This window comes from Terrapene carolina, unplaced genomic scaffold (genome assembly GCF_002925995.2).
Source record: "Terrapene carolina triunguis isolate 2854851 unplaced genomic scaffold, T_m_triunguis-2.0 Scaffold58, whole genome shotgun sequence".
Taxonomy (NCBI): domain Eukaryota; kingdom Metazoa; phylum Chordata; order Testudines; family Emydidae; genus Terrapene; species Terrapene triunguis.
The window spans coordinates 28,773,828-28,798,450 of record NW_020664409.1 but is presented as its reverse complement, the minus strand read 5'-3'; the positions used below and the strand labels follow the sequence as shown (position 1 = coordinate 28,798,450).

Below are 24,623 nucleotides of genomic sequence, written 5' to 3'. Positions count from 1 at the left end.
TTGCATCTTGTCTCCATTCTGGTTGTAAGCTTTGGGGGAATGGATTGTCTCTTGTGTTTTCATAGTGTCTAGCACAATGGGGCTCTTCTCCTCCTGACTGGGGCTGCTGAGTGCTACTCTGATACAAATAATTTTATCCAGGTGATTGCCAACATGGCAGTAATTGCCATTTAAGAGGCTGAGGTTAATGAGTGAACTTAGCTGTATGCTCTTTTCGGCCAGGGGAGGCTGAAGGGCAGCACATGTTTGGAAAGGGAAGAATTCAGTTTCTGCACAGTTGTGCTAGTCCCTGTTGATGCATAACATAGCTGCCAGCTAACGTTCATGCTGGCACAGGTAATAAAAACCCCAAAGTGGAAAAGAGGCAGGAGAGCTTCTGTGACCAATTACATTTCCTACTCCCTGGGAAGTGGGAACCCCACAATGCTAGGCTAATAAACCAAAGAAAAGACCCACACTTCTTTGCAAAAACTTTCAATGTCTAAAACTAATTTTGAGACTTATAATTTCTTCTTTACCACTATTCAGGAAAGAAAGGGCTGATCAAGCATCTCCTTGAGTTGTCCAATCATTTGGAAGAGGTAAACTAATTTTTTTTAACTCTTGTACTGTATTTAATTTTGACCATAAGCCTTGCAGAAATGGGAGTATGCATAAGTTACTGAGGTCTCTTGACAGAAACATTTTTCTCCTAGGAGGGGTGTAGGAACTTCTTGTGAATCCCAGTAATGATTAGTGGGACGATGACAACAATCCCCTGTACTAGCTGTCAGCTGCTGCTCCTGGTGTGGATGACAAAAGTTGGGCAGTATTGCCAATACGGAGAAGGACTGAATATCATAAAAGAAGATCTGGATGATCATGAAAACTGGAGAAATAGAAATGGGATTAAATTTAATAGTGGAAAGTGCAAGGTCATGCATTTAAGGACTAACAACAAGAATTTTTGCTGTAAACTGAGGAGTTATCAGTTGGAAGTTACAGAGGAGGAGAAAAACCTGGGTGTATGGGTTGATCATAGGATGACCAGGAGCCACCAATTTGATGTGGCCGTGAAAAAGACTAATTTGGTTTAGTCTTGAAATCAGATGAAGGTTTCTAACCATCAGAGGAGTGCCTTCCAAGGGGAGTAGTGGGAGGAAAAAAATCTAACTGGCTTCAAGACTGAGCTTGATAAATTTATGGAGGGGATGGTATGAGGTGACTGTCTACAATGGCATGTAGCCAGTCTGTGACTGCTATCAGCAAATATCTGATGGGATACTAGATGGGGAGGGCTCCAAATTATTACAGAGAGTTCTTTCCGAGGTGTCTGGCTGGTGGGTCTTGCCCACATGCTCAATGTCTAACTGATCACCATATTTGGGGTTAGGAAGGAATTTCCCCCCGGTCAGATTGGCTGCGGGGTTTTTTTTGCCTTCCTCTGCAGCATGGTGCAGGGTCACTTGCTGGCTTAAACTAATGTAAATGGTGGATTCTTCTAACTTGAAGTCTTTAAATCACGATTTGAGGACTTCGGTAACTCAGACAGAGGTCCTGAGTCTATTACAGGAGTGTGTGGGTGAGGTTCCGTGGCCTGTAATGTGCGGGAGGTCAGATTAGATTATGATGATGGTCCCTTCTGGCCTTAATGCCTGTGAGTAAGATCTTGGACACCTCCATGAAAATCAAAATGCCCATTTTTTACTGTTGGTGAAACTAGTTGATGCCAAAACTTAGCTAGAGGGTCAAAACCCTGGATATAGCTCTGGGTTCATACCCAAGTTCACACTTTGAACCTCTCTGTAACTGACTAATTTTGAACAATGAATCTGAACTGTCCTCCAAACCCTAAGCAGAGTTTCAAAGTGGGATTTTGAGCTTGAGTCCATTCAGATATATGCAGTTGGACTTTCCCAATTATAAAGGTATGAAGTTCATATCCTGGTGTGTGCCCATCTCTTCTCCAGACTATTTGAACATACCAGCTTTTTGTTCTAATCCTGTAAAGAAGCTAATTTCACGCCCTTCTCCTCAGAAGGTTAATACACTCATAAAAATTGAGGGGGTCACATAGTCTGGCTGATAGAACAGCAATGTGCATCTCAAACTCCCACTGACCTGGGTTTAGGAAACTATAGTTAAGGATAATTTAGCCTGCTGAACTTTTCAAAAGGGCACCATAATGTCTCAGCCTGATCTGTGGCACACTGCTGAAGAACAAAGAAACCTAAAGAAAGTAGAAAAGAAAACGTCTCAGGAAACATCAGATACCAAAAGGGAGGAACTGCAGATGAAACCAACAACCAAGACAGTAATTGCTGAAATCACAATCAACATGTCACTGTGGCAGGATGCACACATTGAAGAACTAGAAAGCAAAACTCAGAACATAGGTTACAGAGTAAATAAAATAGACAAAGCAGTTAAAGAGAAGGACCTACCAATTTCAAATCTGGAAGACCTAACAGCAAACAATGGGATGCAGAAGGCTAAACTAGAGGATCCTGAGAACCAAGGTCAATATGAGATTATAAGAATTATAGATCTCCCTGTTGGCACAGAGGAGAAAAACCCCATTGTTGTATTTTTTTTTTTTCAACATGGTGTGCAGCTATATTGGGAATGAAAACTAAAAATGGTTCTGTTAGAAATGAATGGACCCTACCACCACAGGCAAACAGCAGCAGGTCAAGGACTACCATGATCCATTTTCATAATGGATTGGTCAGTAATGGATACGAGTACCTTTAAGGATGAGGAAAGATGTCAGGAATGCAGGATTTGGCCACCACTTCTTTGTCTTGCATGTTGGTATCTCCAAAACACAAAATTAAGTTTCCAGCTACAAAATGTGATTCCAGTTTGGTCATGGAGATCTAAAATTAGCAAAAAAGAATTGTAATTTATTACAGTCTCTCTCAGCTGCGCTCATGTACAAATATGGCATTACAAATTCTCGGTTTCTTTTTAAAGGGATTGCCTCCTGCTTCTTCCCCAAGCACCCAGGAGACACTGCTTCCCTATGTTCCCCTCCCAGGCAACAGCATGCTGCCCCTCACAAACCCAAAGGGGATTAGGGATGAGGGGATAGTCTCTAATAAAAATACAGGGTGATCAATGCAATCTATCACTTTTCAGTCAATGTTTGGAGCCCTGGTACAATTCCAACCATGTGCCTGATCCTTTGACCCTCTCTCAGTGGGCCTGATTTTGATTTTACATACACCTGTTTTTTAAACTAGTACAAAATTCTTGACATCAGTGGAGTTATTCCTGATTTATCCCAGTATAAGTGAAATCAAAATCAGGCCTAGTTGGACTACTCACAGCAGTACTGACTACCTACATACATAAGAGTTGTTGTCTTGGGTCCTGCAGCTCACCCTTAAGAGTTCATACTTGCTTTATAGAAAGGAACTATATAAACAGAACCCATCTCTCTCCTTCTATAGACATCTTCTCTTTAGGAACAGTGCCACACATCTCCTATGTCATAGTACAAATTACTGGCAAAACAGCAAGAAATGTTATCAACTGTTTTATCCATGAACTCTTTTATATACACACTTTAATTCTAGTACAATTTCAATGCATACACAGAACTGAGAAGTGGCTCAGTCAGCAGTTATATGAAAGCATAAATTCCAGTCAACCTCTTTCAACTCCAACGCCAGTGTGAATAACAAATGGAGGGCAATTTGCTTATCTGGTGGAGTGGATTACAAGAGACACCCCTCTCCCCATTATACAAGGAAGTAAAAAAAAAGATTAAAATTATAGAAGATTGAGGAAAATACTGCATGAAGAAGGGGAAAAACATTTCCCTTTTCACCTGAAAGTAATGCATAGTAGATGGTGTAGAAGTATAGCTTTGTGTTTATCTAGCAGTTACAATTTAATATTCTTTATCACAGCCTGTCTCTTTGCCCCCATCACCCTTCCACTGGCATCAACTAGAAGAGACAAGGATTCAAACAAGGGTAATTTCCCCATGGTCTTTGCTTGGCAGTGTTTTTGCCTTAGTCAACAGCAAGTTGAAGTTTAAAGGATGCACTGTCACTCCAACTAATTTCCCCATACACCTTTTCTTACCAGGGTTAACCAATCAGTCAGTCAGCTAAGAAACTAGCATCCCCCTCTCCCTTGCTTGTGCCACCATGCAGGCTCAGACTGAGAACATCACCATAATCTCATTAGGACTTTGAATTTGCAGCTGGGTCTTGAATTCCCATCACAGAAGGGCGGTGGGCTAATGCAATCAAACAGAAATTAGCATTATAAGCCATTGCATGCTGTCCACCTAATGCTCTGAAAACAGACTAGACAGCTTCCCTTCCTCCTGACCCTCATTATTTAAAGAACACTTACAGAATATGCACAGATGGGGAAGTATTCAGAGAGAACAATACTATAGTTCTTCCTCAACTATGAAAAAAAAAATTCAAATGGGGAAATAATTGTTTATCTGTCTGAAACTTTATATGTTGGGAGTTTTCTCTCAGTTTGCTGACCTTGCCCATTTTTTTTTCAATATTCCCATCACAGATTGTTTTTGATATATGATTATTTTATTTCTATAGCAGCAACAGTGTTCTAAGGGTTTGACAGACAAGTGTGAAGCAAAGATCCTCAAAGAGTTTATAATCTATAAACTCTACAAATTAAATAGATCTGCTATTTTTCATTCGCTCTGTTGTACACTTGCAGATCTTACCTATACCATATGTTATCATGTATTTGCGATTAGAAGAAGGCACACAGAAGGACTCAGAATGTGTCCTCTGTTTTAAGCAACTGTGTGACTAACCGTGTCACACCAGGCAGGCAAGTTCAAAGATGCAGCTGTGTAGAATTTTCTGAGTAGTATACTGAATATTCACTCTACTATCAGTGCTTGTGTCTGTTCAGTAACTGTGGTGATGGCCTTCCACGTCTGGCTTACAGGTTGTGTTGCAGAGTCTCTATGGAAGCTGAAAGCCTCAAGAGGATCAAAGGGGAGTGTGCTTGAATAAAACCAGACTAAAATACTAACTGTAAGTAAAAGATAAATAGTAGGTGTATCAGATGAGGGTGAGCTATTGCTACAATCAGAAGCTGTATTGAAATGGAATAATTTACAGAGAAGGGGACAAAACCCGTCTCTCACTATAAAACCTAGGGAATTAGGAATAACCTCCTGCAAGATTTGTTGCAGTTACAAGCTATTTAAAACAAAATGCTGCATTTTGGAGACAAAAAAATTGCCTTTCATTGTCTTTAGGGTCCAGGGATGAAAGTCAGCTTTGGAAAGGATGGTTTACCAATATTATTATTACAGTATCGACAATCTATTCAAAAATCATGAGTTTAAAAAAATGCTGAACTGGGAGTTCTATTTATTAGCCTTCTGGTTTTTTAGTCTTTGGGGTACACTTGGATTTTGTTTTCAAGTGTCTTTCAGCAGCCGCAAAGGCTGGAAATGTTGTTGTTAAAATTAAGGCCAAGATATTCACCTACCAACAGACCTCCAGGAAGTAGAGCTGCAAAAGAAAGACCAAATGTCATGAAATGTGCAATAAAATCAGAGGAGTTGGCAACAGTACACTAGGATGCCAGTAGCTTACCACATTTACTGCAACTTGGAGGCAAGCACTGTAGGTGTTTCAGCTGCTAGGCCTTGTAGATGTTAGCCCTAGTGGGACCCAATAACCACTCAGGCACGTGGCTACGAGAAAGGGTATTTTAATAGGGCTGGCAGGAAAGGGAAAGTTACAGAGGCTTAAACAGTGACAGTTCAAAGTGAGCAGTAGCAGTTCCTGTTTGGGTCTCTGGGGAAGTCCAGTTGAGAGTCAGGGATCTTCATGTCTAGTGCCTGGGGCTCCATCTCCAGTCTTGTCTCTAGTCCAGCAAATAGGCATTTGCAGGTTTCCAGGGCTAATGTCTCTCATTGGGGTCCCTCTGCACTGGCTCCCTGCCCAGCTGCTGCTGCTCCCCCATAAGTCCCACCTGCACGTAGCTGTAACATCCAGCAGTCACAGCCTGTTCCACAGGTGGCTCTGTCCACAATTCCTGGGGCTTCGCTCCAGCTTCCTGATGCCATGTGGCACCTGTTGCTAAACAGAGCCTGAACACTTCCTGGTTCAGGACCTTTCCCCTTACCTGGCCAGGGGAAAGTGAAGTGCAGTAGGGAGGGAGCTGAAGGGAGTTGTAGTTCCCTCCTTTGCAGATGCATCACATGAGGTAACTTCACTTTCTGAAGAGCTGTTTTTATGGTGGTTTACTTCTACAAGAAGAGACAAATATGGTTACTAAGTCTAACCCCTTTGGTCACGTTGGAGGCTTGCACAGTTTGGAACCCCTGTTAGCCAGATTCTCTTATTTTTGTAGTAAATAAGTGCCATGATTTAAAAATGTTCCAAACTTTCTGAAAATAATTCAGACCTATTCAGTGATTCCATGCCAATGTAAGTCAATGGTAATACTTCGGTTGACTTAAATGGGGCAGGATTTCACCCCTTGACTCTGTCCTCTGGTGATGCCATAAGGGGAAAACTATGTAAAATATCTAACTTGTTTTTAAAAAATCAGTTTAACCTAGACCACAGATACTAAAATGCCTAACTATAATCATACAGTTCATTTATGACATTACTACAGGGCAGAGTAAGGTTGTTTGGGTACCTTAACTATGCATGTTTCACTTTAACATGTTTGGATTTTTTTAAGTGTAACCTAAATCCTGAATATCCTGGTTTCTAATACTTGGGTTTCGAATAATTATAACATCTCTAATATATTCTACCCTTAAGTCACAGATATACAACTCCATCTTAATGCAGTTTTATCTGAGAATGTCCTTAGTTTTTAAAAATTGTTAAAAAGTTCATGTATGAACACTAAACAAGAAGCCCAAAGACAATATGACCATTTGGTATTTCTAATTATATGAAGATATATAATATCAACCCTCAATCATTTTTTGTTAACTTTTAAGGGCAAATTCTCCAGTATACCAGAGCAGCATAAAGCAGCCAGAGGAAGACAATATGAGGCTGAGAGGTGAGAAGAAATTCATTGCTGATTGAAGGAAGTAGTAAGAAATGAGAGCAGGTATGGAGAGAGGAAGTTGATCTGCTCCCTCTTCTCGGTGCTTAGAGTCCGTGGCAGCACCAAGCCTCATAATGCAGCTGCTGCCAACCACCTGAGAGCAGGTGGGGTTAGAGCCAGCTGAGGGAAGAAGCTATAATGCAGGGATTGAGAGCAAATTTAGAAAGCAGTGCTGCAGGAGTTTCCCTAGCTCCCTGTCTTTCCACTTTCCCAGTCTCCATGGCAGAGCCAGTCCTTCTGGATTCAAATTGTATTGGTTGATGGGCACTTTCCCAGCCCAGGGCCCAGATCTAGGAAACCTGCTTAATTCACCTTTGGTGGGTATAGAAGTAGGAAGGGCAAAATTATGCAGAACCTTGAAGGTGAGGAGGATGTGAAGCTTCAATTTCATAGGGGAAGGATGGGGAGAGCTAGTGTAAGGATTCTGAAGACGGTAGTAACATGGTCCAAGTGGTGCATGGTGAAGATGATTTTTTTTGATGCAATGTTCTGAATGGACTGGAGTTGAACAAGATGGAGATCAGGGATGCAAGGGAGGAGCAGGAAGAGGAAGAGATTGCAGTAGTAGCAATGAAGGGATAACCAAGGAGTTGACCAATGTTTGAGCTATAGAGACAGAGTACCAGAGTAACACAAACCTTGCACCAGAATAGCTGCCAATGCTGCTTTTGTTTCTTTTTGTAGTTCTGAATGTTAAGAGAATTTAATTTCCCTGATGTAATCACATACGAAAGAAGGATATTAGGCTAGAATGCAGGATACATTTCATATCTTTTTAATACGTCTCTGTTTCTTGAAATTAAAAGCTCTATTTTTGTTGTTAAAAAGGTCTGACATACAGAATCTACAATAAAGGGGTTTTAAGTTACAAATGATAGGCTTAAAAACATTACTAACAAGCTGCAATTTTAATACACGCTAAAGATTTTTCTTGCCCTTCAAAGACAAGAAGAAGCAGTTACAAAAACTGATGCACTTCTCTGGAGTGTGGGGATATGGAAGTTTGCTGCTTATCATGATTGCCATTCTTGGCCAGAAGAAAGGAGAATTCACCTCTCCCATGGTATCCAGGAGCAGTACAAGACCATTGACAATGTACAGTTGACTGATAGTAATAACAGGTCAGGTATGTACTGTTCTTTGTTCCTACAATTGTTGTCATAAGAAATTATTCATATTGTTGCATTTTCAATTGTACAGAGTTTGTCACTACAAGGAAGCATCTGAATTTTAATATCAGCGCTTTGGATGGTCTCATTCTCCTCTGTTGACAGCACCAGTAGTAATTCATGTGAAAGTAGAAATGACTAGTACTCAAAATAGAAAATATAAAAGGTCAGTGTTGGACCACTACTATTTCATGTGAAGAAAAATATTGTGCATCATCATTAACATGAAGATGGTAACAAAACCAGAATCGGTACAAAATCAATCCATTTGCAATAGTGAATTAAAAATGAGAAATAGTACAAACTTAACTTGTTCTTGGAATCAGACTGTAATACTATGGTCCTCCTCGTATACCACATTATGCTTCCATACTCAGGAACAGTGCTACTCACCATATAAGAGCTGAAGAGCCACTTTTCCAACTAATGGGAAACAGAGAGGCACAAAATAATAGTGCCACAAAGGCCTGTATTGTGATGTGTGCATCTGTATATTTTGAGGATGTGTTGTTCCAACAAATTACAACGGGTATTGATGCAGTGTCACAACATAACATTCTCATACTTTCTTGCTCTCTTCACCCCTTCTCCCTCCCCAGTGCTTAATTTCTAGCCCTGGCACCTCTAGGCTTGGCAATTTATAGCCCAACACCTCTGGGCTTGCTGCATCAGTTCTGAATGTAAAAACATTCCTTGAGCCCTGGCCACTCTTTCATTACAAATTAAGCACTGCCCCTCTCCTATTTAAAAGGGGCATGTATGGGGAGCGGGGGCAGAGAAAGAGGTTGAAGTGTTTCTGGTTACTAAGGCTGCAAAGCAAGAACTTCCCAGCCATGCTATAATGCAAGGGGCATCGTGGTCATGAAGGGCTTACAACTGTTAGAGGTGTTTGTTTTGGAGGCATGCATAACCCAAATAGGCTTTGCTTCACTTTGTCTCCAGCCAGCTACTCTTTGTGTCTCACCCACCAGAATGTCAGATGTTACTTGATTTTACTTATACTGTTCTGTGAATTTTGTCTAATTTTACCGTGACAAAATTGTATCCATACGTATTATACAAGACCAGTTGATCGCCATGGCTCCCAAAACTGTCATTTCCCATCCAGATCTTTGTAAAAAGACAGAACCTGAGCCTAGGTCTTCACTACCAGCATGTGTCTGGAAGCAGTGCCTTTGGGATAGGGTGACCAGATAGGATGTGAAAAATCAAGATGGAGGGGGAGGGATAATAGGTTGCCTATGTAAGACAAAGCCCCTACTATCAGGATGGTCCCGATAATATCGGGACATCTGATCACCCTACTTTGGGATGACTAGAATGCCAAATGTTAGTTTTCCACACTTTGTTGTGCAAAGTGTTCTTGGCTTCTAACCCACAGGATGCTTTCTTTTTAAATGAGGCCAAAAGTTGTGTCCATAACCAATGATAACTTCCTGCCAAAACTGCTGAAAGATTACTGCAAGAAGTTACTGCTGTATTCCCACGTTTCATTTTGGACCTTACAAACCATTCAACTTTCTTTCTTTGAATGTCCCTATGTTTTCTGTTTCATTTTTTTCCGAGAATTTTATTTCTACTATGAACCACATTTTTTTTTTACTTTTCCTGTATGCTATTCTTATTCACATCATTTTTAATGATTTTTACATCTTAACTAACTATTTGTCTCAATAATCGCCAGTTTAATTATATGATGGATAATAAGTATTTCATTTTTATATTTGTAACATATTTTTGTTGCCTTTTGTAAAATACTTTGAGTTTCCTCTTGCATAATAGGGGAAAGGAACAGAAAGGCTCATTAATATTCTGTTATCTTTTATTGTTCCTGATACTTCTATCATATTTCCTCTTACATGTTCCCAAACATGACTAGACCTAATCTTTTACAATTTCTCTGAGTATGCAACTCTGTGATTGGAAAGGAAGTGTGGTTTTGTGGTTGGAGCCTGGAAATCAGTCCTTATTTCTATTCTCTTGCTTGCAACTTTACCAATTTGGGATTAGAAGCAATGCCATGTGATTTATGTGTCTATCAAAAACAAGCACAGCTTGAATTTCAGATATGGGATGTTTGCCACAAACAATCTCTAAAACAAGAATGGGTCGCATAAATTATTTGGTGAAAAGGTTAAAGATGGATTCCAGTTAAGGTGACATGATCACATGTCACTGCAAGACTTAATTGCCCACTTGCCAGCACACAGGTATACAGGAAGACTTACAGGTAAAAAACAGCCATTTGCAGACAATTGTCCTGGTTAATGGGAGTCATCAAGATTCCAAACCACCATTAATGGCCCACACTTTGCATAATTACAATAGGCCCTCAAAGTTATATTTCATATTTCTAGTTTCAGATACAAGAGTGGTACATTTATACAAATAGGATGATCACACTCAGTAGATTATAAGCTTTGTAATGATACCTTACAAGAGACCTTTTGCATGAGGAATATTCCAGTTACATTATATTCACTCATTAGCATATTTTTATAAAACCATATAGACTGCAGCGTCACAACAGGATCACAATCCTGATCTATTTTTTCTTTGGAGATGAGATAGCATCATGTCCTTATTAGTTCTAAAAGCCTTACACACAAAGCTAAAATCCACCTGTCACTTACGCTTTTGTAACTTCATTGACTCCACCTGTGTTACTGAGAGATGCATTTGACCTAAGAAACACAGCCAGGGATAAGTGTCTGATGGTAACACTTCTAGTATCTCGTGAGTAACTTGCTGCTAGTAACTAGCCTAAGGGTACGTCTACACTACCCGCCGGATCGGCGGGTAGCGATCGATCTATCGGAGATCGATTTATTGCATGTAGTGTAGACGCGATAAATCGATCCCCGATCGCTCTCCCGTCGACTGCTGAACTCCAGCTCGGCGAGAGGCAGAAGCAAAGTCGACGGGGGAGCCGCGGCCATCAATCCCGCACCGTGAGGACGCGAAGTAAGTAATTTTAATTCGATCTAAGATATGCAACTTCAGCTATGAGAATAGCATAGCTGAAGTTGATGTATCTTAGATTGATCCCCCCCCCCCCCCCCCGTGTAGACCAGGCCTAAGAGGCTAGAATTGCTGCCGATGTAAGCAGAGTTAGGATGAGCTCTACCCTGACATCTGGTGGTGAGTTGTGAAAAAGAACTTCAGGGGCTGATCTTGTTTGCATAGGCACACCCACCCCGCCTAGCATGAGCCCAAATGGTCACTTTGGCTGCTGTGGGATCCCCAGTTTCTCTGTTATTGGGGCAGGAAGAATAAAGTGTTGTTACCCTGATTAGGTACCCTGAATCAAGGACAATGAAACTGTTTTATGACAGAGGGACTCGCCATCAACTAAGTAGCACTCGCTAGACAAGGGACCATGGGTTCCAAAACCCAGTGAATTGAAAGAGGCTGGGGACAGGTATTTGTACCTGATGGTATGGGCCCCTTTTGAGAGCCTGAAATACCAATTGCACTGCTTCCTCTCTACTGTGGAATATCAGAGCTAATTTTATATTCTATTAGTAGTCTAGTTACAGGCTGCTGAGCTGAATTCACTTCGGGCCAATGGTGCACCAGCACTGGGGTTCCCCTACTACAAGCTGAAATCACTAGAGAGCTAAAATTACTAAGAGCGGAAATCACTGAGTGCTGTGGGGGGGCCTGAAGATATGTTGCTGAGAGGCTGGCAGAGCCATTTGCGGGACAACTGGAGCGGCTCGTGGGACAGCTGGTGGAGCGGAGCAGAGCAGTTCACAGAACGGCTGGAGCAGCTCACGGGATAGCTGGTGGAGCAGCTGGTGGAGTGGCTCGCGGTGAAGGCTGCAGCAGAACCCCATGGAGAAGCGGGGCAGTTGGCCTTGGACCACATAAGGTTCCCCTTAACACTGCTGTGCCCCCCCCCCAGGCTGGGAGGTAAAACTCTGCAGATAAACTTTTGAACTCTGGGGCTGCACTGACCAGGGACAGAGACTTTTGGGTTATTGGACTTTTGGGACTTTGGGTGATTTTGGGGTTGCTGGACATAAGACCCTGAGGGGAAAAGGATACTGCGAAACTTACTGGGGGGGGGGGTTGGAGTGGGTCTTTTGCTCATGGTTTGTGTTATTTATGCTCATAACACCCAATTTTACAGAGGAGGAAACTGAGGCACAGATTTATGTGTATTTCCCAAGCTCACACAAAGTATGTTGCAGAGCTGGAAACTAAACCCAGATCATTTCAGTCCCAGTGCAGAGCTTTAACCAAAAGATCATCCTTCCTCCCTCAAGAAGTGGCAGGAGCAAGAGTGTAGAGTCAAAATAGTTGATATAAAGTTAAAAAAACAACCTGGGATATATGGCCCTCTAAATATATTGCTCCTCTTACTCCCCTCCCCCCCTTTGTTGTCAGTGGGGGACACTATCCCACTTCAACAAATATCTTAAATAAACCCTAACAGCTGAAATATGGAGCTCTGATTAGTTGTCAGATGTTGTATCCTATTCCTTTTAAAAATATATTCATTTTGAGTACTGAATGATGCAAATGGTTGGTTCAAACCAACCTCAGATCTGAATAGCTCCAAACTTTGGAGAAGTCTAGTTTAGAGTCCAAAATGTACATCTTGGACTAGTCTCCAGTTCTTGTTACAGAACTGTAACCATTTGGTGCTAAGTCTGACATTTTTTCAGTGTGTCCTACTCCTGATATGGTACTATACAGAACGTTTTGTTGCTTTTTCAAAATATTTCTGTGTTGAACTTTTACTGTCTTTTTATGAATGACTCCATTGTTGGGCCACTCATTACAGATGCAGGAAAGACTGCATATAATGTTTGGGCCATTAGTATTTCTGCAGAACACAAACTGCTGTCTAATGAAAACTGCATGAAAAGCTAATAAAGCCAAGCAAAACTTGTGCCCTTTCCTCATGGAGACAAAGGTACCACGCAGGGCCGGCGCAACCCATTAGGCGACCTAGGCAGTTGCCTAGGACGCTAACATTTGGGGGGCGGCGACCGTGGTGGCCGGATCTTCGGCTGCCCCGGTCGTCGTCGGCATTTCAGGGGTGGGACCGTCCGCCGCCTCTGTCGGGGGCGGCATTTCGGGGGCGGGACCTTCTGCCGCCTAGGGCGGCAAAAAAGCTGGCGGCGCTCCTGGTACCACGTTTGAATTCACAAATAGGTGCAAGGGGCTTAAATTCCTTGCTGGAATAGGGTGGACCATTGTCCATCTATCACAGATGCTAACTTCCTGTGAATTAGATGTGTCTGTACTCAGATGGCCCCTATACCTTAGTACTTGAACACCTCATAAACAATGAATTTGTCCTCCTCGCAGCATATGGAAGGCAAAGTTACTTACCTGTAATGCTGCTTCTTTGAAGATGATGTCGTACAGGATTCCCACTGTTGGGTCTCCACTTCCTAGTGTAAAACAGATTGGAACTCCCCAAGGTTTTAGATTTCTGGTACTGAGAGGCACTTACAACTTGGCACGAGCTCCCATGTTCCAGTCTAACCACCTCAGCTCCTTCTAGAACCGTCCCAGTCAGTTTTAGAATGACCAAGAACAGGGGTCGGCAACCTTTCAGAAGTGATGTGCCAAGTCTTCATTTATTCACCCTAATTTAAGGTTTTGCGTGCTAGTAATACATTTTAATGTTTTTAGAAGGTCTCTTTCTATAAGTCTATACTATATAACTAAACTATTGTTATATATAGAGTAAATAAGGTTTTTAAAATGTTTTAAAAGCTTCATTTAAAATTAAATTAAAATGCAGAGCCCCCCAGACCGATGGCAGGACTCGGGCAGTGTGAGTGCCACTGAAAATCAGCTCACGTGCCGCCTTTGGCACGCGTGCCATAGGTTGCCCACCCCTGACCAAGAAGCAAGAGCTCCCCTGAAAATGACAACTGCACAAATCACAAGTGTGAAATCTCCAGAAGTCACTCTGTGAGAATCATCTCAAGGATGGGAATAATCCAGGCCTTGGCAGTAACACACCATTGTAGTACAGAACCCTAAACTCTGAGGGAAGGTGTGGGAGTGGGAACTGCATGTGAGGATACCATCAAAGAAGAATAATTACATAAGCAACTTTCCTCAGCCCTGACAGGACAACAGATGCATTGAGGACTAAGCCACTTTCCTAAGCTGTCACAGAATACTTGGAAGAAGCAATTGTTCTGGACTTTCACAGACAAACTAGGGATCAACTGCCTCTAAACCCAGACTTAACTCAGCAGGAGGAAAAATCCCCCCCCCCCCCCCCAAACTAGGAAGCAGCCACTAAAGCCTGAGACCAAAGGCTTAGCAGCAACTGCAAATGGATTAATTGGAACTACTGAAGAGGGAGAGACCAAAGCTTCCTGAAGTGCAACTGCATCCTAGAAGGAGCTGAAGCAGGAATGAAAAAAATCCAGGGTGCAGTCTGTGGGGAGCTCCTTCCCAAATGTTGGTCAAAGAGGAACTGATTGAAAAGATTTTAGGGTGAGATGAGGCAGTGATAGCTGGAACAAAACAATGAGGGAGATTCTGATATGTTTGCTGTCAAAAATAGCTCAAATTTAACCAGGGAGTTAATCATATTGAATGCCTGTTCTAAAACTTGTATTTGTTACCCTTGGACATATATTTTCTGCACCAGCAACTTTCTTCAGTCCAACTGCACACCAGCAATGGATAATTTATTATGATATCCTAAGAATATTTTGTTCACTGAGAACTGACACTTATCCCTGTTGATTATCCAAACTAATAACAAAGTCTACCTATACTCCTCTGCAGGTAGGCTTTTAAACATATGTTCCATAGATCTGTGAAATATTTCAGGTGCTGATTGTAATATCCAAAAAAAACCTTTCCAAACTGTATTCAATATCCGTATCTTCGCACCCTCATTGTGAAGCTTCAATTGCCAGACGCTGTGAAAAGTGTCTGTCTTCGGTAAGTAGCAAGCATTAATCTTTCTCCTCATTTGAGTATCTAATAAATTAACTCTGTCTCTGTATGTGAGCATTCAGCTCCTTAGCATCCATGAATACATAAAGTGCACCATTTTTCTTTTTGACATGCCAGATTTAGCCCAGTCAGTGACTGTCACAGTGATTCTTAAATTGCATTCAGTCTCTCCATTTAAGTGTAGCCAAAACCACCAGTCAGTATCTGGGGTTGTGCACTTCCTCACATGCTGCTTACTATTTGTTGTAGAACTGAAGGCTTGAATTCATCTGTTGTAGTATAGATTTTTTTTTTTTTTTTTTTTTGCATTGCACACTTACTGCGGCATTTAAAAAAATATAACATTATTTTGCAGGGTAACAGAGTCACGATTCAGTTCAGATTCAGCACAGGCTAGTAGACCAATTATCTGTTCAATGTTTGTTGAATGAGCTGCATGGAATGAGTTTTGTGTTGTCACTCTGATTCCCAGTGAATACTATTTATTTGAAATTAGATGACAATTTTTTTGTTTGTGATTTATTTTTTATTTTTTTAACACTAAGGCTTGATCGTGAACACTAGGGATTGAGCATTCAGATATCTGAAAACCGAACTGTTGGTTGGTTTTGACTGGTCATATGGCTTTTGTTCCCTTACTGAATGACTGTTGTTTGTTTGCATTATTGTAGATCCCAGGAGTCCTGATCAAAGAGCGGGGCCTTTTTGTGATTGGCGTTGTACAAACAAATAATAAGACACTCCCTGCCCTTGTGAAGTCATGATATCGGTATAACTCCTTTAATCCAGAGTAAGGCTTAAAGTCACTGGGCCTTTGAATCTCTCAGGAACAGGGAGCGGTTTAGGGAGAGATTGTATAAAAACTGGATTAGAGAATTTTAGAAAATGTTAAACTTTCCTTTCTGGGCTACACACACATTATTAGTATTATTTATTTAATTTTATATTATGTTAGCACTCAGAGGTCTTTATTGGGATTGATAGTCTTTTGTGCTAGACAATACAATTGACCCCTGCCATGTAGAGTTTACAATCCGTGAAGAAGAGCAACATATAGAAGGGGGCTGATAGATTGTCTATCAATCTAATTTATCTATCTATACATCCACATCCATTTGCTTTTTTGTAAAATATTAATGTTCCTCAACTAACTCTCAGCCTCGCTGGTTGATTTATTGTGTTATGGCAGAAGTGGATCCTTAAGAGATTTGAAATAGGAGAGGGTAGTAGCCTTGGCTTATATTACTATAAGATGTACTGGCCGGGGGCAGAGTTTACATTTAGTTTTGTCTCATTATATCCATACAAAATAACTGTAAACTTTTGTGCAAGGGCTTCTGCAAAGGGATTAGGGAACCTTGCAACTCTGTGGTATCAAACAATATCTGGTGTGAATGGTCAGGTGTAAAATTCACTTTCCATGATCACTTTTGCGAGTAAAACTGAAATCCTCACGTGTCTGCATAAGCCAAGCACACAAAGGGCTCCAGCACAGCTAAAACAAATTAATGGTTAAATTTTTATGATTGTGTATTTGTATTACAGTGCCACCCAAAGGCCCCAGTCAGGATCAAGGCCCCATTATGCTAGGTGCTGTACAAGCATATAGTAAGAAAGTCCTAGCCCCAAAGAGTTTATAACCTAACTTATGAGAAGAGAAAACAAACGGAGGGGCTGGGGGAAAAGAATGAGGGTGAACCTGATAGGAACACACAATTTCACAGATTTGCTATGTGCATTATTAGCAAGTTTCAAGTAAAAAAAAAAATGGTTTGATATAAAAAAAACCTCAGATATATGATATCTATAATCCTTATGGGGCATCTACCTAGCCAACTACACATAGACAGATTTGTGTGGTATGCACCTAGCTCTAATATTAGGATCTTACTCTTATTCACACTAAGGGCCATTTACACCATGCTGGCAATGTAAAGCCTTAAAGTGGGCATTGCATACACAGCAGGGGAATCGGGGGATTAGGCCCTAATACTGGGGATTAGGCCCTAATACTAGAGCTAGGCACACACCACAAAAATCTGCCAAATGTATTTAGCTAGGCAGGTGCTCAGTAAGGATTACTGATACTGTATTTCTTGTTTATTTATGTAATAGACACCCACATTAAGCCCTTTGCACTGCCAGAGCAATTTAAACAGGTCTTCGTGTAAATGAAAATTAGGCCTTTATTGTCATGTATGTTTTGCTGTCTCTTGCTTTGTTTCATTTATATACGCTTTCTGCTCCTTCCTTATTTTGTTTGAATAGTGATATAAACAAATCTCATTTTGCCACCCAGCTGATTTTCTGCTGCCTGTAAATAGAGGGGATAACTAGTCCAATTTTGGACTTCTGTGACAGAGGTTGTTACAAGGCAAGCTGCACCTCTGCTCCCTTTCTGAGTGTACCCCTCAGGTATCAGGCCTCATGTCTTTACCTCTCCTGGGGTGGAATTCTGCAAGTCTCAGATTCTTAGAGTGGGCCCTGAGCTATAGTACTATATTCTGGCACCTGCAGTTCTTCTCTTCAGGAGTCTGTGACAGTAGTGAATACAGTGACAAAACAGCCTTCTGAAACCAAAGTATTGTTTATTTCCACAGTAGAAACTAAGCATTACACGGAAAGGGATTTGAAAACAATAGTCTAGATATGTCTGTCTTACCTAAAGGCTTATCAGCCCCTAATGGTAACCTAGGCAGGCCTAACTTCTTCAGAGACCCCAACAAGTCCTTTTTCTGTCCTGGGTTTCTCTTAACAACCGTAAGTGTTTGCAGAGAAATGGCTTATCTTGAACCATTCTTTTTCCTTCATGCTTGTTTTACTTTACATCACCCTATTACCCTAAACCAATATATTCCTACAGTAAATAGTGCAATAACCAGGTCAACATATAGTATTCCTTAATTAGTGCAGAGCAGTTCCACTTCTGTCATGAGACATTTAATTAAAAACAGAGGACGTGGAAGTGGAGAGGTATCATGGAGCTCCATTCTGTGCTTAAAAAATAACAAAAAGCTGAGTGGTGGTGGCAACGTATACAGAGCAAAGGAAACCCTCTGAGTTATGGGCAGATCCATCACTAGCAGCAGTTTTCATGATAATTAACATTACTTTTAGGGTGGGAGAGAACAATGCTATCTACATAACACTAAAATGTTAGAAAAAGAGAACAGATGCATTGTGTATATGTACAACTCAAGTCATCCAACTGATAAGTAATTATGTTAACAAGAAAGCAACAATACAGCTGCCTGTTTGAAAAGATTGATATATGTAATGATATGTTACAAAGGCTACTGCAGTAAAGTACTGCTATAAACTGTTCTGCTAAATAGAGGTCAAGCAGAGTCACTTCATGTTGCTCCTGCTGACACATGGCTATCCTATGTGATTAGTAATCATTGAATACTGATTTTATGTGCTAGAATAAAAGGGCTGGCTTAAATCTAAAAACATGTTTTTGTTTTAAATATGTTGTGTGAATTGTAATGCTTGCAAAAGGAGCTGACCTGATGTCTCTAGAGACCAGTCTTCTCTTTTTGTGCAGGACATGCAGAGACAGGCACCAGCAAGTGCAAACTTTGACAGACTGCTCAAAAATGCCTCCTAAGATGACTTAGAAGAAGTGCCTGTAGAGGCAAAAGCAGTTCATTTTTCTATAGCTGAACCTCCAGTGGTGATCCCAACTGAGGAAATTGTAAGCAGAAAGAGAAGCTAAAGTTCTCAAGTAAAATATAATAATTATCTACCTCATATTAAGGGTCTGATCTAATGCCCATTGAAATAATTTAAAATACTCCCATTCACTTCAGTAGGTATTGGACCTGGCCCTACCAGCAGAAGAGAGAAATTCACCCATGGACTTTCAATGATTTCCTCAGACCTTTAAATCAGGCCTTCTCCAAAGTGCTGCCCCTTATAGAGACTCTTCAGGCCCTTTTTTTAGATCTGAGCAAAAGCAACAACACAACCGAGCCAAAAGCAAAGCACAAACTGCTTTGGCTGCAGATAACCTCCAGTGGAATGGTAACAGTTTCAGACTGTCACTGAGCAACCTCTCTATTCTAGAACTCAGCCACCCAAACATCTATAAGATACCTTTGTGGGGATTTACTGCAGTGATGCCTGCAAATGGATGCAGACACCAGTTTTATTATATACAGCACCGTTCTGTTTTATATAGTCTTTCATAATCACATACTTTACAAAATAATACAATGTCTGTATAGGCACAGGCAACTGTTATATACTCTGCAATAGCTCATACATACTCTGGGCCATAAAAACCTCTTCTACTGAAAGAGTAAACTTTCCTCAGGATACCAGTTATTGCAATTTTTTAATAAATAGAAGTGCCAAGTGGTCATTAAAGCCATAAATCACCCCAGTTTCTTGAATATCTCATCCAGAGAATGGTACCTATACTGCAACACCCTCTCTATTGCACTATGGCAGCAGCTATCCATTGGTCACTTGGTTAGTGTACATTGACTCTGCAAGGGAGGAGTGGTTATCTGGCTTTCTTACATTCAGCAATGCCTGGTGGCTTCCACCTTTCACAGTAATACATTGTATTTCTAATAATATAGAGTGGGAGTTTCAACAGTGCCAAAGAATGTTAGGCACTCAACTTCCAGTGACTTGAGAGCTGGACCACTAACTTCCATAGGCACTTTTGAAAGCGCCTTCTATTCAGAGCTTTACACACGCATGAATTAAGCCTCTCAACACCTTTGTGAGATAAGTATTTATTTATTATCCTATTTTGACAGATGAGGACACTGAGCCACAGTGAGTCAGCGGAAGAGACCGAAATCTCCTGACTCTCACTGCTCTGCTTTAACCACTAGATTGGGTGGGCCCCTTCTGTGCTTTAATCCCTCCTTCCTTTCATTTACGATGTAGACAGGGCTGCCCAGAGCGGGGCGGGGGGCAAGTGGGGCAATTTGCCCCAGGCCCCACAGGGGGCCCCCTGAGAATATAGTATTCTATAATATTGCAACTTTTTTTTATGGAAGAGGCCCCCTAAATTGCTTTGCCCCGGGCCCCCTGAATCCTCTGGGCAGCCCTGTATGTTAGATGCCTTCCAAATTTAACTACTACAGTTTTATACCAATGTATCCAGCAGACACCAGAGGGACTGTTCCATGCCTTTTTGATTTCAGCACACAGCCAGCTACTTGCTTATCCTCTGGATAACTAGACCTGCTTGGGGGTTACTTTGTGTCTTCAGCAAAGATATAATGCAGGTGGCAGATTGTTGTTGTTTTGTTGTGGCGAACCTATGGGGAAAGATTCTTTGCAAAGCAGTGAACGCTAAAAAAAAGTATTTAACCTGAAATAGTACATAGCCAATGGCTGAAGAATTACATTCCCTCAAATCTGGGTTTATTATAAATAGTAACTGGTCCAGGAACCCTTATAAAAACGCACACAGGGAGCTCTAGGAAAAAGTGGCTTGCATAGAGCAGTTTGGCTCGGTGACAGAGGGGGAGGATCATGCGCACAGACCGGGGAAGCGTCAGGACTGGAGAGACAGACAGCAGCGTTTGCAGTTTCCCTATTTCAGCAGCAGGAGGAAGGACCCTGAGAAGATTGGAGGGTGCAGGCGAGAGAGAAGGAGGGATGGGAATGAGATGGGGGTAGCCGTTGGAGTCTGATGAATGATGGTTTGTGAGCTAAGGGAAAAGAAGAGAAGGAACCTGGAAAATAGTCATTTGCATCGGACCAAAGGAAAAGCGAGTCGATTTTTCGGGCTGCAAAATAACTTGAGCTGCATCAAGCTGATCCGGAGAGCGGCAGGGGAAGGAGGAGAAGGCTGCCACTAAGGGATTTGCCTTCATTTTATTGAAACAAGCCAGTGCTTAAAAGAGACAGACGAGGGTGGGGGCTGAGGAGGGGCAAGCGCGCGGGTGGGGGGGGGGTCTAAAGAAGAAAAGTGTGAGGCTTGTGGTTGGGGAGAAGCAGAAGTGATGAGAAAACAAACGGCAAGGCTGGGGGAGGCTGCTCGTGCTGCTGCGCTCTGCCGAGAGGCTCGCTGCCGCTGCTGCTATTCCTGTGGGTGGACAGGATTAAAGAGCCTCAAGTGCCCGACACCCCCTGGGCTGCGGCTGCTTCTTCCTCTGCCTGGACCATGGAGACTTTAAATGGCACCAGCCCAAGTGATAACCTCAAGCAACAGCAGCAGGGCCACCATCACCCCCACGCTGAGAAGAAGAGACTGAACCGAGCCCCTTCCCCGGCCAGACCCTTCCTCAAGGATCTCCACGGCCGGGCATCGTCTGCCAAGCCCCCGCCGGTGCCGCCCAAATCCCCGAGCCTCTCGGGCAAGCTGCAGCAGCCGGGCCCCCCGCCTCAATCCGCCGGGCTCCTGGCCACCCAAAGCCGCCTCTCCAGGCGCAGTGGCTCCCAGGGCGCGAAGGCAGCGGCAGCAGCCGGGACGGGCGGCCGAGCGGGCAGCGCCAAAGCCTCCCTGTGGAGCAAGAAGGCGGCCCGAGCCCAGGAGCAAGGGGGCGGCAAGGCCGGGGCCAGGCAGGCCGGGGGGGAACCGGGCCACCCGCCCGGCAAAGGCAGGAAGGGGAAGAGAGGCGCCCCCCCGCAGCAGGGGGGCTCTCTGGCATCAGCCGCCGGGCCCGGCCTGGGCAGCGGCCATGTGGCCGGGGCGGCTCCGGCCAGGCTCAGCCACACGGACAGCAGCTCCGACCTGTCCGACTGCCCCTCCGAGCCGCTCTCCGATGAGCAGCGACCGGCCCAGGCCGCCAGCAGCGACGCCGAGTCCGGCACCGGCTCCAGTGACCGGGAGCAGCCGCCTGCCCCGGGCCGAGCGGGCACCCCGGTGCCTGGGGCCAGCCACCCGCTGGGCGCCCAGCCTTCCCCGGAGAGCCCCGCCGGCCAAGGGGCGGCGCAGCCAGCTCCGCCCTGTAGCCCGCAGCCCGCCTCGCCCGCCCCCGCGGCGGGCAAAGGCAGCGCGCCCGGGGGAGAAGAGGCGAGCTGGGGGCGAGCCGCCGAGAACATGCGGCTGGGCAGCAAAGCGCCCGCCCCCTGCCAGCCGCCGGCGGAGGAGGAGGAGCTGCTGCGGGAGATCGAGGAGCTGCGCTCGGAAAATGATTATCTCAAGGTAAACAGCGCCGAGGGGAGGGGCCAGTGGGCGGGCACACCCCCCCCCCCAGCCCAGGGAGGCGGTGGGGTGGCGGGAGGGCATCTTCCTCCTCCGGGGACCTGGGGCTGAGCACGTGCGGGTGGTTGGGTGGGGTTGGAGGGGTGAGGGTCTGTGCGTGCATCGGGGTGGATGGCAATTAGGGTGACCAGATGTCCCGATTTTATAGGGATAGTCCTGATTTTGGGGTCTTTTTCTTATATAGGCTCCTATTACCCCCCACCTACTGTCCCGATTTTTCACAATTGCTGTCTGGTCACCATCATGGCAATTGCTGGGTTCTTTCCCTTTCCAGGTAAACGGGGTGGGGGTTGTGCTCGTGGTGCAGAGGGATCATGCCGGGGGATGAGTGGATGGGCGAAGGGCTATGTTCATTGAGTATGGATGTGACTCAGTTGTTGGGCACTTCCCTGTCAACTGTTTGACAGTGCAGTAAAACTGGCACTTAGGGCTCCAGTGGCTCTAACGGTTGTGATCCTTGGTCTCCAGTACAAGGCATTGTAGTAGGCTGGATGAAACTTTTGGAAGAAGAGGGGGGTTGATGGCTCTATTTTGATTCTTAAAAAATATAGTCTTCCATAAAAGGTCTGCTGGACTGGGATATCTGCTGAAAGGAATCCAGTACGTTTCTCTAAGCCAGTGTGTGGCAATAGAAACAATAAGGGTTGGATTCTTTAATTAAAATGCCATAATTGTGTCAGTCTAAATTCAGAAGCTGTTATTCTGAAACCGAACTAAAGTGAGCATCTCTTGGGAGTAAATCACCCACCAAAATCAGTGTTCAAATTTTGCATGTTATATTCACCAAAGCTGTGTAAAATAAATATGGACACACAGTATAAGTACATGACCATTTGACCTTTTGACAGCAGTGTGAAGATCTCTCAGGAAGTAGTGCCATGGCAAAGCTAAAAAGGGCAGATAAGGAACTAATGCATGTGATCCTGTTTCTCTATAAAAGCCTGATTTGTGAAGTCTCTGAATGCATATAAATCCAGTGCAGTGTGCACCGTAAGGCTGTTATGGTTAGCCGGTGTGTGATATTTCAACAATCCCTAAATTTTCTTTCTATCCAAAGCATTATGCTTTCTCTGTTGAATACACACGAAATATCTTCCACAGTTTAGCTTTTCTTTAAACTTTTTTTTTTCTCACTTGAAATGGAAACAATGACTTAGTGTTATACTGTCCATTGTTATATTACTTTATTATAGCAAACCCAAGTCATTAATTGTGAAGTACTAACAGGTTCTGGCTGAGATCAAGATCAACAACTAAAGGCATATTTACACTATTATCCTAGTGTAAAAATACACTTTTCTGTATTAATTCTGCCTCCTCTCACTTATGTATGTATTCTATCCCCTTTAATTGGGAATGCTACTGGCTGAACTGATCCGCTGGAACCTTTAACTGGACGTGTACATATGTATGATCTTTTGGTATGGCAAAGAGATTACATTCATAAAGATCTATAAATAAAATAAACTGAGCTAACTGGGTAACCACACATACTGTACACTGGTTCTTGGATACAATCTTTGTTCTCTGGTTTTGCAAAAGCCTCATCCTGCAGGCTTTACTCAAACAAAACTGCCATTGAAGCCAGTAGGAGTTTTATCTGAGTAAGGACTGCACCAGAACAGAGCCCAAAGAACAGGTGATTTGGGTAACCCTGAATGAGAGAAGGATGATACATTGGCAGAAAGAGGGACAGGAATTATGAAAATCTAGTGATTTGAGTAAGGACAAACCCACACTTAAAACGCTGCATTGGTACAAATGCACTGATGCAGTTGCCAGGGCTGGCTCCAGGCACCAGCCAAGCAAGTTCGTGCTTGGGGCGGCAGATTCTACGGGGCGGCATTCCGCCCAATCCTAGGGCAGCACGGCCGCTTTTTTTTGTTTGTTTGTTTGCCGCTCCGGCCGCCCTGTAGGGGGCGGCGCCGCGGAGGAGGGGAGCGCCCTGCTGGCAGCGGGCTGCGTGCTCCGTCTGTCCCAGCCAGTGCCAGGTCTGTAGCAAGCCTGGCAGGGCAGCCCACGTCTTTCCCTCCCCGTCGACCGGAGCGGCGCGGAGCCTTCCCGGCAGGCGGCGCAGCGGTCGGGGCCGCGTGGCGAGTGCCCTGCTGAAGCCCTGGCCACCCCCCTTCTCTCTCTCCCCCCCCGCTCCCTCCCCCCCCGCTAGCCGGGGCACGTCTGCAGTGCAGGGAGTTCCCCTGCACCCTGGCTCTGGCCACCCCGCAGGTTTTTTTTTTTTTTTTTCCCTGCTTTGCTGCTCCGGCCGC

General features: G+C 43.6%; 1 protein-coding gene across 1 annotated transcript in view; it reads left to right on the top strand.

Moving 5' to 3' along the window:
• Positions 1-22,229: 22,229 nt before the first annotated feature.
• The window catches only part of MTCL1 (microtubule crosslinking factor 1), a 197,808-nt gene continuing 195,414 nt past the window's right edge, over positions 22,230-24,623 (top strand). The window contains exon 1 of the mRNA XM_024213373.3: positions 22,230-22,299. The gene's annotated coding sequence lies outside the window, so the exon portion shown is untranslated. The remainder of the gene's footprint in view (positions 22,300-24,623) is intronic.